The sequence below is a fragment of the Salmo salar genome, unplaced genomic scaffold (genome assembly GCF_905237065.1).
Source record: "Salmo salar unplaced genomic scaffold, Ssal_v3.1, whole genome shotgun sequence".
NCBI classification, from domain to species: domain Eukaryota; kingdom Metazoa; phylum Chordata; class Actinopteri; order Salmoniformes; family Salmonidae; genus Salmo; species Salmo salar.
Window position 1 is genome coordinate 500614 of NW_025550941.1, and position 7547 is coordinate 508160.

Genomic DNA, 7547 nt, shown 5'->3' on the forward strand with positions numbered 1-7547 from the left:
TAAAACATACTATTAAATCCACATGTTATGACCATAACTACTGTTCCCTGAAGAAGGGAAACTTGGAACAACATACTATTAAATCCATGCCTCGCTGGAAGCCCCGCCTTCCACAAGTGATGAGCGTGAGGCTCAGATTTATTTATTCAATTTAATATCGCTCTTCACCAACCCAGGAAGGGGCGGGGCCAAACAGGCGTTGTACCTCGTTTCCCTCCTTCAGGAAACAGTCATTATAGTCATACGGTTATGACAAGCGTAACGTTATGACTATAACTACTGTTCCCTTTCAGTCAGTCAACTTCGGTACAACATACTATGGGAAAATACAATCATTCCCCATGCCGACCCAAACGGATACTAAATGAAACGGCCCCTGGCAGACCACCCAGACCTGACCCCGCAAGATATGTCAGTTTTGTCAATTTATTCATTGTCTTTTGTTTGAAACACTCCTGTCAATGTTGAGTAATGACGCACACCTTATTACGCATATAGAAGTAGGACTAGTCTACCTGGCCTGTGTGCAAATGTAGGCCTATAAATGTGCCCATTTGGGGATGTCTGATAATATTTCTGATTGTCTTAACGCATCACCACTAATGAATTGTGGAGCTTCTCAAAGTAATTTTTCTTCACCTCAAACAGCAAGTAAACAAAGTCTAATCAAAATCAATTGCGTACGACAATAGTTCCTCAAAGTATTTTCATAAAAATATTTCCACTCTGCATGAAAGGGAAAATGTAATGCTCAGAATATTTTATACAATGTCTGTCGCAAGCTTGCTATCTGGAGTTTTGGGCCAAACCAGTTGATACAATGTTTCAAGTTTGTGCAGCCAATGTGATTTCTAGGATATTTATTATATCAGGATATTTTCTACCTGCAGGCTTTAATTTGTTATGTAGGCAATTATTTTACATAGTTGGCAATAACAATAAAAGTTACTTTTAGATTTGTATAATTATCATTTAGATTTGGATAGAATGTAGATTAATCACAGACAATGATTTTGAGATACTATTATAAATTAAATGAAACTGTTCCACAAAAATGTGCATATGAAAATCATAACTGTCACACAGATTGGTAGAAATGGTAAGATACATTGTCACTCTAAATGGAAAAGTTTGACGACCGCTGGTGTAGTTAATTACTGAAAACTTCAGGAGCAAAACGGCAGAATTTACAAAGTTCAGCAGCAGCGGGAGGAGGGAAGAGTTTTCCCCCTTCTGGTTAGGTTATATTGATGACTGGCTCCCTCTAGTAACTTGTGTATCTGTAATTATTTAATCAAGCAGCGTGCTTAAAAGCATCAGACAAGTTACGTATATATAGTTGATTTTATTAAAACACGTGGAGCGATTGGTAGAAAGAACAGATGACTCTTGGTTGACCAAGATTTATTTTAGTTCGGGACAGCACTAGAACATGATTTTGGGGCTCCCGAGTGGTGCAGCGGACACTAAGTCCAAGGGTCTAAGGCACTGCATCTCAGTGCTTGAGGCGTCACTAAAGACACCCTGGTTCAAATCCAGGCTGTATCACAACCGGCTGTGATTGGGAATCCCATAGGGCGGCGCACAATTGGCCCAGCGTCGTCCAGGGTAGGCAGTCATTGTAAATAAGAATTTGTTCTTAACTGACTTGCCTAGTTAAATAAAGGTTACATTTAAATAAATAAAAAAAGTGTTTTATGACAAACCGTTTTCTACAAATCCATCAAGGCACCAACTTTGAGAAGGTTTTAAAACAAAGGTTTCAAACCAATTCATGACTGTATCTAGGTATGTAATGGCATGAAAAAAAATGGCTGAATATTATACAATGACTTATCAACAGCTGTAACAATTTGACCCCCACAAGAAATCTTCACTGGCAATTCTAGAATATACTATATAGCCTCAATCTGGTTAAAACGATAATTTTGATCTCATGGATGTCCAGCCTTCGTATTCATAGCATAGTAAATTCAGGGGGTAGTCCTGAGCTGAACTCAAGCCTGGGTCCAGCGACTGTCAAGCCAACACCTTATAACTGTTACGCCAAGATGTCTGAACTTCTTGACGTGGTTGCTAGGTGTTGGGTTACGGTTTCTACAATAGCTTTCTCTATGAATTTGAGAGTGGTTACATTTCTCCAGCCCCCATTCCTCAGCTGTTTACCAAATCAAGTCTCTGGGCAGCCGTTTTGTTGCTGTTTAAAAAAAACACACAACCCAGCAATCTGCAGTTCAAACACTGTTTTGGTAATAAGATGATGGGGTTGGAGAAATGTAACTACTTTAAAATTAATAGACAGACCTATGGATGCAAGGACTGACCATCCATGATATCAACATAGTTTTAACCATTGTTAGGGTTTGACCAACTATTTGTTTGCATAACGTATATAATATAACAAAGAAGCTATGCTATAATATAAAGTTTATACTCTATATGATAAGAGCATACTGCTGTGTGAGAGGAAGGGGCTCATGGGATGGTGAGTCATATGGAAAGAATGCAGATGCTGTAAATCAGGGATATGGAAGAGCTTGTTAAAAGATAAGGGCAGGATATGGGTGAAATGTATATGCAGATGGGGTGTCGGGGTTTTAGAGAACTGTGCATTGTGCAGTCACAAGATAAATCAACTGCCAAAGATAATAACTACGCCCGGCAACAGGAGGCGTCTCGAGGTTGGGACCAACCTGCACGCCAACGATAGGATGAGTAAGTTTAAACCACGCTCATCCTCCCTCTGACAGGCCAGCAGTGAGTGGGAACTATCTCTGTCAGAGTATTTAATGAAAAGCAAAGGATGTGTAACTCAGTTCTCTGTCTGCCCTGCGTGGTGACACAGTGAGCCCGTATATACGAACTTCATATTTACCATAAATGTGTTTGCATTAATTAAAGTACAAAGAAATCAGAAGTTACTCTGTGTTAACTGTTTTATTCCAATACCAGATTGAATTGACGCAACTTGACACCATGTTGAGGATATACAATGTTGATTTACATTGAACTACGTTTAACTAAGCTCATGAGGCATGTGTTATATTCTTCAAGAATCAATGGCTATACATAAATAATTTAAAAGTCACAATATGGGTGTAGCAATTGCAGATTTCCGCTTTAACACCAAACATCAGTTCAACAACTGCAGAGTTTGTGCCTCTGTTTTTGACCGTATTTACTAGTGTTAATCAGGGAACGGTTTCTCAAAACCATCTTATGGCTAAGTTCACCGTTAGAACCATTGGATGCCTTAAGATGCGTTTGGGAAACCGGGACCAGATATCCAGTTTCCTCCTCTTCTTCTTCCTCCCTTTTCGATGTAACATTCATCTCCCCCTCCTCCTCTTTCACAGTAACGGCATCACCCTCTACTTCTTGTTTTACTGTGATATCCTCTTCTTCTTTAGCAGGAGGAGAGTAGCTTAGTGACCTCATGGTCGGAGATGTTAGCTAGGCTAATACTAACTTAACCAGCCCGCTAGCTGAATAATAACAACACCGTAAATATGAAATTAAAACGGATAACTAACTAGACGACAGAAGTGGTTTTAAAACACAGTGGCTAATATACACTAAAGCGTCTAAAGAGCTTTATTGGTTCGGCTATTTTGTCTAGCAAGCTACCGAGGTGGCTGACTAACTGTTGCTACTGTTGAAAGAACCGTTCCGTCCACTACATTATATGTCACACCAACAGCATTGCCTTAAATTCCCACACCGCCATCTGCTGACTGGAGTGGGTAACGCAGTTGTGTAAAATCTATATTTAATTTTCAGACAAAAAGTTCAAGGGTAGGAAGCATGAGTTTTTACTCACCAGTGTAACAAAACAGTGTGGTTAAAGACTTAGTAACTTAGTTGTATTGAAGATCTGGTTACCTACAAACAGTTATGTTTTTGCATATTTATTCCCTTATTTCCAGATATCTTCCAAACTAACCATAATGCACTGTTTCTCAACGTCATATGGAGGATCTACTCTGTGCTACAGAGTTTGTATGCTAGCTTGGTAGCTAGCTTAAGCTTGCAAACGTTAGCCACACCTCTTGCGTTTCATGTACTGTGTGATTGTGTTATCTAGTGGGAACCCATTAGCACGGTAGGCTCTGGTGACTTCTTGCCACTCAAAACAACATAGAAAATCATACCCGCTTGCTCCTTTTTGTTTTGTCAACTTTTCGGTAGGGATGTTACGTTTGATACCGGAGCTACGAGGCCTGCGTCCAAAATCGCTAAGCAGTAAACTTCAAAGCAGTGTGCTGATGCCTGTATCACTTTATCAGCAGCACATCATCAATGGCGTCTGAAGCTTCATTTCGTCGAGCAACCACCTGATTGGTTTGGTATTGGGCTTGTTCGACATTGCAGGCTGGCAACGGACTGATCTACAAATCACCTTACATCATAAATAACTACTCATTATTATTTATAAATCAGTCAACCAGTCACCATTTACCCACAATTCAGCATGGATTTCATGCTCTCGAACACGGCCAGTGGTTTAGTAGATGACATAAAGGCTACGCTGTGCACGCTCTAGGGCGTGTGGGACGTCATCTATAATAATGTGACCATTCTAAATTCTGTTTTGCTTAAACCTGTTGAACCTACATTTTCGTTCAAAAGTTTGGGGTCAATTAGAAATGTCCTTGTTTTCCATGAAAACATACATGAAATGAGTTGCAAAATGAAGAGTAAATATAGTCAAGACGTTGACAAGGTTATAAATAATGATTTATAATTGGAATAATAATTGTGTCCCTCAAACTTTGCTTTCGTCGAAGAATCCTCCATTTGCAGCAATTACAGCCTTGCAGACCTTTGGCATTCTAGTTGTCAGTTTGTTGAGGTAATCTAAAGAGATTTCACCCCATGCTTCCTGAAGCACCTCCCACAAATTGGATTGGATTGATGGGCACTTCTTACGTATCATATGACCAAGCTGCTCACCACAACAGCTCAATATGGTTAAGATCCAGTGACTGTGCTGACCACTCCATTATAGACAGAATACCAGCTGACTGTTTCTTCCCTAAATAGTTCTTGCATAGTTTGGAGCTGTGCTTTGGGTCATTGTCCTGTTGTTGGAGGAAATTAGCTCCAATTAAGCGTCGTCCGCAGGGTATGGCATGGCGTTGCAAAATGGAGTGATAGCCTTCCTTCTTCAAGATCCCTTTTACCCTGTACAAATCTCCCACTTTACCACCACCAAAGCACCCCCAGACCATCACATTGCCTCCACCATGCTTGACAGAAGGCGTCAAGCACTCCTCCAGCATCTTTTCATTTTTTCTGCATCTCATGAATGTTCTTGTTTGTGATCCGAACAACTCAAACTTTGATTTGTCTGTCCTTAACACTTTTTTCCAATCTTCCTCTGCCCAATGTCTGTGTTATTTTGCCCATCTTAATCTTTTCTTTCTTTTTAAACGGTCTGAGATATGGATTTTTCTTTGCAACTCTGCCTAGAAGGCCAACATCCCGGAGTTGCCTCTTCACTGTTGACATTGAGACTCGTGTTTTGCGGGTACTATTTAATGAAGCTGCCAGTTGATGACTTGTGAGGAGTCTGTTTCTCAAACTAGACACTAATATACTTGTCCTCTTGCTCCGTTGTGCACTGGGGCCTCCTTCTATTCTGGTTAGTCCAGTTTGCGCTGTTCTGTGAAGGGAGTAGTACACAGCGTTGTACGAGATCTTCAGTTTCTTGGCAATTTATCGCATGGAATAGCCTTCGTTTCTCAGAAATAAAATAGCCTAATGATTTTCAGAAGAAAATGATTTGTTTCTGGCCATTTTGAGCCTGTAATCGAACCCACAAATGCTGATGCTCCAGATACTCAACTAGTCTAAAGAAGGCCAGTTTTATTGCTTCTTTAATCAGAACAACAGTTTTCAGTTGTGCTAACATAATTGCGAAAGGGTTTTGTAATGATCAATTAGCCTTTTAAAATGATAAACTTGGAGAATATAAAATATAGAATATATTTTGATTTGTTTAACACTTTTTTGGAGTTATTTCATAGTTTTGATGTCTCCGCTATTATTCTACAATATAGACAATAGTTAAAATAAAGAAAAAACATTGAATTTGTAGGTGTGTCCAAACAATTGTTCGGTACTGTATATGCATTGTGGAGGAGAACTGGTCCTAGATCTGTACAAAGGCATAACATCTACAGCAGGAACAACTGTCTGTGTTAAAAAGGCTCAGCTGGATTGAATTAAGCTATTTAAAATTACATATTTGAATGTCAAATGATTTGTTCTGTTTGTCAATACAAGACAGGGTCTGTGGAGGCTTGGCTTATTAGTGGTAGATTTGGGGGAGAATTTGACATGTCAGTTGGAATAGTGATAGATTTTTGGAGGGACCCTTGTCCCTACAGCCAATCAGTGAGCAGCGTCCCTTCCCCCACATCTCAGGCAGTTCTGTTACTCACAACACTTTCCTGCTTTCCTCAACAATGGAAAAGCCCACTGAGCTAATGCCTTGCCATTTCAGATCTTTTTTAAAAGATTGGGGAATTTTTTACAAATAGGAAATAATATGTCATGTTATACTAGTACCTCAGCCAGCATTGTGAATGGTTAGGAAATAATATGTAATGTTTTACTCGTACCTCAGCCAGCATTGTGAATGGTTAGGAAATAATATGTAATGTTTTACTCGTACCTCAGCCAGCATTGTGAATGGTTAGGAAATAATATGTCATGTTTTACTCGTACCTCAGCCAGCATTGTGAATGGTTAGGAAATAATATGTCATGTTTTACTCATACCTCAGCCAGCATTGTGAATGGTTAGGAAATAATATGTCATGTTTTACTCGTACCTCAGCCAGCATTGTGAATGGTTAGGAAATAATATGTCATGTTTTACTTGTACCTCAGTCAGCATTGTGAAGGGTGTCTGATGCAGTGACAAATTAGACCATGGCAGTAAATCTAATACTTAGGTGTTTTTGTCATGCATGAAAGGTCTGTGGTGGTTCAGTGGTTATAAGTTACTGACCTTGGAATACATTTCTGGCCATGCTGGCAGGGTCTGAATCAAACCCAATGATCACCTGGTACACTGACAGGGTCTGGATCAAACCCAATGTCCACCTGGCACACTGACAGGGTCTGAATCAAACCCAATGTTCACCTGGCACACTGACAGGGTCTGAATCAAACCATGTCCACCTGGTACACTGACAGGGTCTGAATCAAACCCAATCTCCACCTGGTACACTGACAGGGTCTGAATCAAACCCAATGTCCACCTGGTACACTGACAGGGTCTGAATCAAACCCAATGTCCACCTGGTACTCTGACAGTGTCTGAATCAAACCCAATGTCCACCTGGCACACTGACAGGGTCTGAATCAAACCCAATGTCCACCTGGCAGGGTCTGAATCAAACCCAATGTCCACCTGGTACTCTGACAGGGTCTGAATCAACCCAATGTTAAGGGGAGGGAAGATTGGTCAAGAGGGTGATGATTATTGTTGTTCTACTGCCTGATTGTTATGCAACAACACTGTTTACAAAAGCTTTG